This window comes from Leptidea sinapis, chromosome 5 (genome assembly GCF_905404315.1).
Source record: "Leptidea sinapis chromosome 5, ilLepSina1.1, whole genome shotgun sequence".
Lineage (NCBI taxonomy): Eukaryota > Metazoa > Arthropoda > Insecta > Lepidoptera > Pieridae > Leptidea > Leptidea sinapis.
Genome location: NC_066269.1, coordinates 4,842,617 through 4,856,310, shown reverse-complemented (window position 1 = coordinate 4,856,310; position 13,694 = coordinate 4,842,617). Strand labels below are relative to the sequence as shown.

The window sequence follows — 13,694 nt, the reverse complement described above, 5'->3', positions numbered from 1 at the left end:
CATCGTTCATAAAATTTTGTTTTTCAAATTTTATTTGTGTATTAATCCTAGAAGTGAGGGTTATCACTTTAAAACATAACATATTGTTTAGATTTACAAGAGCGACATCTCATGTCAATTTCCTAATATGCAAATATTGGGGTTGAGCAGGTTATCAACTGTAAAGTAGATCCTGTAGATGAAGCCACAACCTGAGAGTTGAACAAAGCAAACATAATTTTATAACGAGGCGGTACTCGAACGGTTAGCTCAGTTGGTTAGAGCACCGGCACGGAATGCCGGAGGTAGTGGATTCGAATCCCGCATCGTTCATAAAATTTTGTTTTTCAAATTTTATTTGTGTATTAATCCTAGAAGTGGGGGTTATCACTTTAAAAATATAACATATTACCTATAATTTAATCACGAAATGCACCGGAATCATAGAAACGACATTTAATTTATTATGAATTATCTCACAACGTAATAACCTGTTTATGGAAAATTTGTGTTCACGCAATAACTATGAATAAAACACTCATAAAATGCCACATAATTTTAAATATATTTTTATAAGTTAATATATTTAAATTATATTTGTTGCACTGCACATAATAATATTATAACTAATTTATCCCACAAATAGACAAGAGTTCTTTTTTTATGATAATAAGGGGCGAGACGGGCAGAATGTTCAGCTGATGGTAATTGATACGCCCTGCCCTGCTGTTGTAATCACTCAGGATTCTTCAAAAACCCAAAAATTCTAAGCGGTACTACAACTGCGCTCGTCACCTTGAGACATAAGATGTTAAGTCTCATTTGCCCTGTAATTTCACTAGCTTCGGCGCCCTTCAGACCGAAACACAGTAATGCTTAAATACATTACTGCTTCACGGCAGAAATAGGCGCCGTTGTGGTACGCCGGCATCCTATGCAAAGGTGCCTCCCACTGGTAATGACTGAATCATAACCTTCCCAAATACCATTAATGATTTATTACGTAGTAAAATATATTCATATTTTGAGTTACTTTGGCTTGATGATGGAAATTGATATGAGTGATGGGAGTTCTTCGTTACAAAAATTTTTAATACAATATCGGGACAAGATCATGGTTTTTTTTATGTATTCCAGATATATGTAGAGCAGTGTTTCCCAAAGTGGGGCCCACGCCCCACTTGGGGGCAATTTAAAAAGACTCTACACAACTTTAACCCTTTCGCTTTGGGGTATTTAAATGCAATGCTATATATCGGTGGGAAATTTGATAAATGCTAAGAATGTGCAAGAAAACTTTTACTACCGTTTCCACCTTCATATTTAGCTGAATGTGGATTTAGTGCTGTACTGCTAAAAAAAGTAAATCGACTTGATATATCACAACTACGACTGAGATTAAATCTAATTAAATTGGAACCTAATATAAAATCTCTGTGCAGCGAGTATCAAGCGCAAGAATCGCACTAAATGAGTACAGAAAAATCAACATTAAAATTATTTTGAATTTCGGTATTACATTATATGTTTTGAAATTTTTCTTACGATGTTTTACTAACAATTTTGGTTTCTTCCTAAAACTTATCATTTATATTTATTAAGGGAACAAAACAATTTTTAAAGGTAAAAATATATATAAATATAAGTTTAAAAAATATGTATGTATGGGGGGCATAACAATTTTAGAAATATTAAGGTGGGGCATTGCCTAAAAAAGGTTGGGTAACACTGGTCTACAGCCACTTTCAAAGAGTAAAATGTCAAAAGATTTGACATTTGGCGAAGTGTTATGTTAGTCTGTGGTGCGGTTGAGTGAGGTCGACGCACGGTCGCGCGCGGTCACGGGGAGCGACGCCCGAGCCGCGGCCGCCGCGTGAAAATGGGAAAACAATCGTACGCGAACAATGCGCTCGTATTTCCGTATTGCTAATGAGTTTTTCACAACATGGAAGATGAAGAATGGTTTCTACGAGAGTTCGCCGTCGCGGCAGGACCAACTACCACGAGGACTGCTGTTACCTGTCAAATTTTTTTATAGAAGTTAATAATTCCGACACGAAAATAAAAATACTTGAGCTAAACATGTATCTATCACTATTAAATACATGTTATACGTATAAATATTTATAGATTAGCTGGAATTCGCTCGCACTGTGTTGTGTTCTTAAAATGGTTTCAAAACAAAATTGGGGGATATATTTAAGTGTTATAAATAATGAGGTAAGTTAAACTAAACTAAAAAAAAAGCGATAAAAACATGCATTCACGTAAAACACAAAACAAGGTACAATAATTAAAAGTATGGAGAAAAAGGGATTTAAGTAAACGCCATATTACGAAATAAAGACAACATAACCAAACTAATGATAATGATTTGAAATGAAGTGTTTACCTTCGCGAATATCGCGTAGGCACTCGCTTTTTAGAGGCCGATAAGGCTTTATAAGTGTTCTTATGTTGTAAGAACTTGGACGGCTGGTAATCATTTGCCTTCGGGTAATCTGCGATCGTTACTTCTATTATACATAGAAGCTGTAGTAATCAAAACAATCCGGTATCATGTATGTATACGTATGTATGTTACAGATCTGAAGTTAACCAAATGAAGTAAGGCAGAAATATTCAAGTTATATTATACCAGGGCAACACACAGTACCTAAATATATTGTGATAATTTTTTTTGTATTTAAAAAACAATGGGACGTGTAGTTCTTTCACCCTGACACAGACTAGAAGATGTGAAATTACACTCCGAATATTTCCCCTATCAGAATTAAATCAGTATTAAACTGTGAAATTAATAAATATTAAATAAATTAATTAATTATTAAATAAATTAAAATAGCACTCTTACACAGTTACCCTAAACAATAAATTAGATGGAACACAAGGTCTCTAATACAATTTTAGCGGTATTTTTTTTGCTAGAAGTAATGAGGATCAACAGTTGATCAACGAGAATTAATTTTCAGCTGAAAACGCGTATTTTTTAATTTACAAAATCATTGAAAAACTTACATAAAGACTTAAGAATAACAAATATAAACATGCCAGGGGTGACACGGCACACGTCTTCTTAAGTCTAATTAAAAGTTTCCACATATTAGTTAAAGTTACACACGCAATATAAGAATTAGAAAAAATAGATAAAAATATCAACAAGTTACATTTGTTAACTATAATACACTGGAAATAAAATCTTGTGTTAGGTTTACTTGTACTGGTGGTGAATAAATTTACTCATTGCTTTTAGCAGCGAGTTAAACAAGCAGGCAGTCCCATAAACAGACGCATTCTGTCTGTAGTTTTCCTTGCCTATGTGAACATGAACAATATTTCTCAGTGCAATAATGCTTGTACGCAGTCCTATTTGCTTAAGGAGTTCGGAGCAATCACCAGTGCCGTTTGCTATGCTAATTAGGTAAGTCAAATCGGCAATTTCTCTTCATTATTTATGTAAGGTAAGAAAGAGAAATTCTGGTAACATAGTCTGGTAAAATAAAAACATAGCTCTGTATCGTAGAGAGCGTAAACACCTTTTTTAGGAATAACTAAAATTCACATACTTAGGCAAAATAAAGTGTTTTATGTTTTAATACTTGTAAACTTCGAATACATTCGTAACACCAAGCTATGGAACAAGATGCCTTCTCGACTATCTACGTCCTCATAAAAAAGCAATTTACTGTTAAAGGTTATCCGTAGATCTTTAACTGAATCCATCCTTGTAATCGAAACACTATAAATTGTTTAGTTATATAAATCTTTTCTAAAACCTATAAGCATTTGGAGATATTGAGGTCTTTTTTAATTTATTGAGAAATTTTGAAATCTGACAAGATTTTCTTGTAGACTCACTTTTATTATACATTTTACGAAGCATTTTCATATCATTGGCATATAAAATGTTTTATAGTTGAACCAGGCATCAAAACATCGCCAAAAGTGAGGGCTCCAATAAGGACCCTTGCGGAACACCAGAAGGAATGCGCATGGATAAATAAGAGTAACCCTCAAGGACTTTTGTTTGACAGCAATTACGAACGTAAAATAAGAACGATTTGACCAGATCGCCATTTATTCCTATCCGTTGTAGCTTATCTAGCACTAGAATGTGGTCAATTTGGTCAAAGCTTTTTGAGTAGTTAGTGTACTCGTATATCATGTCAGTTTGGAACAGCTCAGACATATTAATTCTTGCAAGAGATTCAGCACAGAGCATAAGATTGGATATACACCTAATATTTCCGACGCTTTAAATATTTAACGCTTTCTATGTCCGATATCTAATTAAAGATTATTTAGAATACAGATTTTATGTCAACCGTCAATCGATCTGTGAAACATTAAACATCACCAAAATATTAATCGGATATTAAAATACCCAAAAGAAGTAATTGGATTATAATAGTCAATATCGGATTGTCAGCTTAGAAATCCGATTGAATATAAAAAGCGGTTTAGTATCACGAGCGTCATGTAGTTATCATTTAGTCCCTGATATGTTACCTCGCCACGCGGAAGTGGGCACCATACTTGAACTTTGTTAACAAACAGGCATAAGGACGCACCAATTACATAATGTATGATAACATCGGCCTTAACATTAGCATCTATATCTTGTTGTATTGTGTCTATGAATGTATCAACTATTGTGGATCTATAGCGAGGCCACTCGTACTTTATGGGCCTTACCAAGGATGTTAATACTAGTATAATATCGTTAAGGTATGATATCATATCTGTATGATTATGTACGTTCAAAATAATTGAAAAAAATGTATCGATTTACACTGAAACATTAGAACTATGTAAACAGGATTGTATGATTAAAACTATAAAAAAGACAGCTAGTGTTTGTCACTCTCAAACTACATAAAAAGCAAGATTTAAATAAAACACTTTTTAAAGGATTGAAACGCGTGTAATTGTAACTGTGTTTTTACATTAGTTTTTGCGTAAAAGTCTCCGTGAAAAACGTGGTCTGAATAAGTCACGTAAAGTCGAGTTAAATAAAATAATAATAAAAATGTAACTTTCGCGCAAACTTGAATGTAACACTCGAGTTAATCAAAGAAAGTACTAAAAAGCAAAATGAAAAGCCTTAAAAGGCATTTATTTTCCCAAAATTTATTCCTTTCGATTTCTTTTTGATGTCATTTTTCTAAAATACTAGATACTACTACTGCTTCGGAAACAAATGGCACTCTGAGAGAGAAGAAGAAGATGGTTGATAGATACCACGTAACTATAGTATATGTATAGAAGTTTTAAACGGGACCGTATTTTACCAGTAGTTTGTTCACGTGAGAACTGCCAGTGCGACTACGCTGAGTCAGAAGTTGGATTTAGATAAGTATTGGTTACGTAACCAGGGACGATGCACTGCAATCTGCAACTACCTCCGACCATTGAAAACTAAATATTACTTGATGGTACGCAAATCGTCAGTATTTGCGTACCGTCAAATTGCCAAAATTTACACTTCACAAGAACAACTAAACAGTCAAAATGTAAAGCTGGCCCTTTTTTATGTAATGGCATAATTATGGCAGTTTTTAAGGTCTGTGGAAATATTCCTGATTTAAAGCTTAAATTAATCATGGTTGAGAGAGGAAAATCATAAGATATATTTTTTTTTAGATTAAATTAGAAAACTTTAATATTTTTATTTTTTTACAACTAGGCCGAGGATATTTGGACAGCCCTGGTACAGGCTTAGGTCTAATTGGGCTGCCAGTTGCAGTCACCAGCCTTAAGTTTTAGTCTAATGCTTTGGTCTATAAATTATGGTGTAAATGGTGTTCACTTTTTTAAGGCTCTAAATAAATAAATAAAATTAAATAAAAAAATAGACCTTTGGCCGGCCCTGACTGTGTTTCGCGTAATTTTAATACACTTTACAGATCGGTAATTCTCATGTGATTTCTCTGGTGTTGCGAGAGAGCATGGTATTTTTCCGGCGAGAGAAGGAAAATCTCCAAGCCACTGTTTGACCGTCAATGTGGGATTTAACCCACTTAAAACCTCTCTTTGACGCTACCTATTACACCACCGTATCATTTTCTTCCTTTTTGTTTCACCAGCAAAACCTGGCGTTGATTATATCAATTGAAGTGAGTGTCGCAGAGTTGTTTATCATATTAAAAAATTCCATACCACGGAAGTTTAGTCGCTACTTAAAACTTAAAAGCTATAACTTTAAATGTTTGCTTATTTATCCTAATATAACCTTATTATTACTAGCGTATGTTTACCGATTTCACATAATAGAAAAATAGGTCTTACTATTTTGTTTTAGAAGTAAGAAACGATTGATTGGATCACGTAATGTATAAATCTAATGACTTATCGAGAGTAATATAAATAACTTAATCATAAATCTTTATTGGTCAACCAGTGCAATAAGCAATTGCATAAAAATTATGTAAATCAAAATCTTAGGTAATTGGAATCATTATACAAATGATTTGACACGAGACTCAAACTGTTTGAGTGCCTGTTTTGGCGAGACAACACGTCCTGAGGATGCCTTGTGTAGAGGCGAAACACGTGTCGAATTGTTTAAAGACAAATATTGGAGTAATTAACACTAAAGCAAACTCAAATCATTTGTATAATTATGAATTTCCGCAAAGCAACGCCTACTTCAATAAATTTTCTTATTGGAATCATATTATTGGAAGCTATCAATTTGAATCGGTAACTATGAGTCTTATGAGGAAGCTCATGGGCGCTCAGAGAGCAATGGAGAACGCTTTGCTCGGAGTTTCCCGCGATCAAATTAAGAGGAAAGATCAAGAAGAGATCCGTAGGAGATCCAAAGAATGGACATTGGCCAGATGATTGTGAAACTGAAGTGGCAGTGGGCAGGGTACATAGCTCGACGGACAGATGGGCGTTGGGTCAGTAAAGTCCTCAATCGACAACCATGACTCCAGGTACATTTGAGTCACTGATGTCATTGTATTTTTTATTTTATGACTAGCTGACCCGGCAGACTTTGTACTGCAACTATCGATAAATTAAAGACCTAAACTTTTGTAAAACAAATAAAAATAAATGCTCGTTATGAATGAAATTTTATTATTATTTTTAATTAATTACCCGTGATGTTGCTTACTTATAAAACAGAGATTTCCTGAAATACTGGCTATTTAAATAAGGTTTCAATTTGATATTGACAGACACACACAGTTATGATAGTCTGGTAATCAGTTTAAAGCTTTCTGATAAACTATAGGTATTTTTTGTTTTGTTTTGTGGTGCTCAGAAATTTAATTTTTTGACAAAACTTAAGATTTATCAATCTACATAAAAATAATCTAATAGATAGTTAACAGCTGTCATCTATCAATTATAGTAACTAAAATAAAGTTAATTTTTTACCTCCTGAGAAATTTAGAAAGATGTAAAAATTCGACGGGGGACACATGAAAGGAAAATCAAAATCGCTGTTTTTATTTTATTCCGAGCATTTTCATATTTTAAACCTTCTCTGGACTTCCACAAATAATTCAAAACCAAAATTAGCCAAATCGGTCCAGCTGTTCTCGAGTTTTAGCGAGACTAACGAACAGCAATTCATTTTTATATATATAGATGTAAAATATTGTTTAGTTTATTTTATTTATACTTTATATCATAATGCTATATAATATGAATTATGTACATTACAATTTCATATAAGTACTATATGTTACAACATTTTTTTATGAAAATAAGGTACGAGAAGAGCAGGACGTTCAGCTGATGATAATTTATACGCCCTACCCATTACAATGCAGTGCCGCTCAGGATTCTTGAAAAACCCAAACGTCTGAGTGACACTACAATTGCGCTCGTCACCTTGAGACAAAAGATATTAAGTCTCATTTGCCCAGTAATTTCACTAGCCACGGCGCCCTTCAGACCGAAATACAATAATGTTTACACATTACTGCTTCACAGAATTGAATTGCAGAAATAGGCGCCGTTGTGGTACCCATAACCTAGCCGGCTTCCTGTGCAAAGGAGCCTCTCACTGGTAAAATTCATACGTATAAATAGAAATTATGTATCGCACAAACAGTTATTTCAGGAACCAATTAATATTTAATACAACCTTGCCTTATAGATATTTTTACGCAGCGCTATAAAATGAGTATCATTTGTTATTTTTCACAGTTCGTCGAGCAATAAATAAAAAAATATAAGTAACAGTGAAAAAACACCGAGATAAAACTGGACACAAGTTGATACAATGTAACTTACATTAATTTGTAAATAGCGTCTTAAACAGAACCGTATAAGGCGAACGAGTGAACGAAACATTTCCGTGTGATACGTGTTTTATTAAATGTTAAATAATGTAATTTAAATTATGTGCAGAGACATCAATGTCGACCACAATTCTTTTACGGCGAAGTATCCTTGGTGAACTTGCTCGCTGGCGCATGACTGTGCACAAACTGTTTACTCTGAACTCATTGTAGATACAGCAAGGAAAGCTTCTCGGTAGTCAAAGGTCCTATTGTACAAATTAAAGTTGAAAACAAAATTTATCAATGATGTGGAACTCTAACCCGCGACTTCTTGCGTTCTGTGCGAGCGATCTTCCGCAATTGAACAAGATTTATCAACGATACGTCACTCGAATAATTGGCTCAGTGGAAGTGCGCTCGCACCGAACGCAACAGGTCGCGGGTTCGCCTTGGAGTCCCGCATTGTTCATAAATTTTGTTTTAAAATTTAATTTAGAGTAATTAATCCCAGAAGTGAGGATTATCTCTTATACTTTAAAAAATAACAAATTGTTTAGGTCCTTCTGTAACAAAAACTCGTTGAATGTACGGGTTATATGATTGTATCCAATTCAAATTCAAATATTGTTATTCGAAATAGAATTTAAAATCACTTATTCACGGTAAAAACTATCACATCCGTAGCCTCAGACCTGAGAAGGTCTGGCGCCAGAAACTCAGCGGGCTTCTTCTTTTTTAAGAAAATCCCCTCAAAATACAATTTATTATGAAAGATCCTGACGGCGATCGCTCCATTCCCAATCTGTGTATCATTAAGAATCTCATTTATGTTAAAGTAACTTGTACCACATAAACGTGGTTTACCAATTTTTTTTTTGATTTTTGTAGCACTTTTGCTATGTAAATTTTTGGGATCATGTTATAAAAGCATATACATAAGAATACTAATTCGACTATTGTTTGTTCCGGGTTTTCAACATTGTATCATCACAGTTTACAGAAAATTTGCTAATGTGCCAATGTATCTAAGATTATTTTGATTTACGCTAACTAAGCTCAGTGCTGGCAATATTATCAAAGAATTCTAATATGTTGGTAAAAAAATGTCATGCACAAGGGCATCATAATGTAAAGACCAAATTTTCGTTTAAATTGATACGGCAAATGTTTATGAAGATGAAACGATATGAACAGAACTGGACTCGGTTAATTATATATGGCAAGCGGTACGATAGTCGAACGGACAGCGGGCGGCGCCGCGCGGGGCGGGAGGTGCGTTTTACTCTTTTTGTACTCGTTATTGCCGCTAAGTTGGGAACGGCTTGACCCATTTACTGCAAATAGATGCAGCTCACAGACACGTGTAATGCGCTTTCAGATTCCTTCACCATTTCTCACTGCTAGTTAACCGGCTGTGTACAGTGGTAATATGTCGCTTACAGCAGCAGTAACTTACGAAAACCGAAGTCAAAGTGAAAAGTCGAATATAATTTATTCCAATCGGCTTTTTTATGACAATAAGGGATGAAACGAGCAGGCCGTTCAGCTGATGGTACTTGTGTCGCTCAGGATTCTTGAAAAACCCAAAAATTCTGAGCGGCACTACGAGCGCAGGCTCGTCACATTGCGACGTAAGATGTTAAGTATCATTTGCCCAGTAATTTTACTAGCTACGGCGCCCTTCAGACCGAAACACAATAATGTTTACACATTACTGCTCCACGGCAGAAAAAGGCACCGTTGTGGTACCTATAATCTAGCAAGGATCCTGTGCAAAGGTGCGTCCTACTGGTGTAAACTGGCTTAAACTAAGCGCTTTTGAATTGTCATTCTAAATATTTAATTTCAATTACCGAATATAGCATATATTCGTAAGTAGAGCTCGTGAGAAGAACATACATGAAACTCAACAGCTACTCTTTTAAATCAATGGGTATAATACTTGTAAGGTGTTGAATCCAATATATGAATCATGTTCAGTGAAAAAGCTTTAAAAATATCAAATATTTCATAAAAAGAAATAAAAAATAAAATGTACAACTATAAATTATCGTATATTTGATGCATAGAGTTTTAATTCATCGTTTGTGTAAGGGTGCTTCATGAACATCCTTACACAAACAATGAATTAAAACTGGTCGTGATTACTGTCATAATTAGTTATCGTATCAAACAAATAAATGATTTATTAACTATAACAGGTTTACCACCACAAGCAGCACTCGTTCACGACTTGACGCATGGACCAGCCATCGTTTTCGTCGCAAATTTTTGATGGGTTTGGTGGAGTGTTGGTGGACCCGTTTTTTTTTTTATTTATTAGTGTGGATTGTAAATATTATATGGAAATCGGTGCACATAATGCAAATTGTTTAGGATTAGTTACGAACAGAACTCTGTACACTCCGAATCAAATTATCTCTATTGATATATTATACCATCAGAATCACAAACACGAAAATTGTTTTCTAGGCAAGGAATTGAAACCACAATCGTTATTTGCAGGTTATCTGTAATCAACGTGTTAACTCTACAAGTTTAAATTGAAGTTTTTATATTAAAGGCTTTATTTTTTATTTGCCATTGAAGTAGAGTGCTACAAATTTGTATCGTACAAAAGCTTAAAGCCTCTATAACCAAAAGTATGCAAACTTGTGGTATTTGTCGAACGATTCGTCACTCGAACGGTTGGCTCAGTGGAAGAGCACTCGCACGGAACGCGAAAGGTCGCGGGCTCGACTCCCACATCGTTTATAAATTAGATTTGTTTTGAGATTTATTGAGTACAGTAGTTGCATCATCATTGGCTCAATAATTTCGCCCTATTGAAGAGTTTTTTTAGAAAGTATTTTAAAATTAGTATATAGCCTTAGATTAAGGATTGGTCTCCGCTGCGCTCCAACTAGATGCCGCACTACCTAAGAACAATAGCTTTTTTATTACGGCAACTATTAGATGCTTGTGTGTGTGGCATCTTGACACTCAATGGTATCTTTCAAATATTGTGATATACGCTTCGTATCATTTTACTTTTGATATGTAATCCCAGTGTCTTTCCTATTTCTTGTAGTATTATTTTTACTGTAGTAAATTTTGCTACGAAACACAGCATTCTAGTTTCAACTATTATCAAAGTTTAACACAACATGTGGCATGTCAACGTCATACATTGTTTGAGACTGGCTCTAGTTCGCCCACTTGGGCGTAGTATTAGTTACTGCACTTTGCGACTACGCCTGCGGTATCTAGTTGGAGCGCAGCGGAGACCAATCCTTAATCTAAGTGTATAGCGTTATATATTGTACGAGGGTATGGAACCTTCGGACTGCGACGCCCACTTGGCAGGTTTTTAATTTACTCCCAATGAGTAACAGAAGCCTATATAAATCGAAATTAAGTAATTAAATTGTCGTAAGCCTCATACGAAATTGTGTAGGCGATAATCCTTATTTAGTATAAGTAACTTAATTTTCTATTGGTTGGGGATTATAGTTAGTACCGAAGCGACATGACCGTTTACTGTTCAGGAACAGTTTGTGAAACTACAAGTTATTATTAAGTTAATTTGCTAATTTTGTCATTCTTCTATACGAGTTATAATATATTTGCGTACAAGCTGACCCGACAGACGTTGTACTGTACACATAAATAAAATAACATTTTTTTATGAATTTGTCAATAATATTTTATAACCTCAAGAATTATTGCGTAAAATATGCTCCCTGTTGTTATAATAAAATTGTTTCACAGCAGAACTGTCAAAGCGTGCGTCAATAAATTCTTTCATAGAAAATATGTCCATACGTAACAAATATTGGTAGTAAAAATAATTATGGGTCGTGTGGTTATACATTTGGGCTATGACGGTGACTTTGGTTCTCCTACGAATCTCCTTATGTCTGTTTCGATCTCGCAGGGAAACTCCGAGCATAGCCCTCTCCATTGCCGTCTGAGCGACCATGAGGTTTCTCATCAGGCCGTTTTCATTTTATATTTAATACAATATATAACATTATTAATTTCTTTTTATTTTATAAACTTATTTACAATAATATATTAATCAAACGAAAACACTATTTCAACAATTCACAGTATATACACATTGAACTTTTCACTAAATCCTTTCAGTTTCACATATACTGCCATAAGCATTACAGTGACGCGAACCCACGAGATTACACCCAGCCAAAAAGTGTCTAACTATATATATTTATTTTTATTTTTTAATTATTTATTTATCGCATGCTCCAGTCATGAGCATGTTGGTGACGCGAATCCATAAGATTTTACCCTACCATAATAAATAAGTGCCCAACGGGTCTAAACAAGTCTCCACTTCAAAAATTCGCAATAAAAGGTCAAAGTCCACAATTCTCTTTGCTCCGCGACCGTTCTATAGCAACAGGGTGTATTTTTCTGACATAGTTTCCAAAACATAGTCGTAGTTCTAGAACAGCGGCGGTAGAAGCTCGTAGCGATTCCCAGCGTGACAACCGCGTCGGCTTTCACCCGCACTTCCTCGTCTGTGATTGCCCGCACACACGACACTTCATTTAATAACACTGTTCCGCATTGTGCATCTATTGTATCACATCATTACTTAATTCAATTAAGTCAATTTATTATTATTTATTCACGTTCATAACTGGAGTGTTTTTTTGCTTCTTTTAACACATTCAAACACACTCGACCGAGAGTACGTACTCTAAAGTAATATTTGATCTTGGAAACGGAAAGATAAATAAATTATTTATAGGCTGCAGTTTGCTGCCAAACAGACTACCTATTGCACCAAACATGAAACCTCCGTGATCGAAATAATGCTGACAGACCTTTCACCAAACAACAGAAAGTGACCAGCATTTTTCTGTAAATGTTACCACAGAATACCTACAGATTTTAAAGGGAAATATATAAAGTCAGAATCATGCTATATTAAAAAGACAATCTTATACTCAAATGGTTTACACTCGTATTCTCTATCCCTAAAAGACTATCTATACCTATACCTAAAGACCGTATCCAAGTAAATGTGATCATGATTATTATATATCAAAGGTAAGCTTAAATAGGGATTTCAGCCCTATTACAAGCACCATATCTGACCATACCATGCTATTTACAAGTTCAAAAGTATACGACGTATATCCCAAAATCGAATAACTTATGATTAAAACGCGCGTAGTTGTAACTGTATTTATACGTTTTGTTTTTGTGTAAAAGTTTTTTTTATTATTGTTATATTTAATGGCTCATTTGTCCTCTTCTTTCATTCAAAAACCAGTCATTAAGGTAATGTGATTTTATATCATAAACAGAGATGACAAAATAATAACTATAACACTATAATATGGGATGACATTTCACTTAAAATTTGATAATTTCTTAAGCTGTTTGCAGGTTGTTGTGTTTTGTAGAAATCGTGTAGTATACATTGAGAGAGGTTATCATTTCAGGTGTAAAAACAAGCGC

General features: G+C 34.5%; 1 protein-coding gene across 3 annotated transcripts in view; it reads right to left on the bottom strand.

Annotated features, from left to right (window-relative positions):
* LOC126964517 (ecdysone-induced protein 74EF-like) overlaps window positions 1-13,694 on the bottom strand; it is a 243,410-nt gene that overhangs the window by 193,311 nt on the left and 36,405 nt on the right. The window lies entirely within an intron of this gene.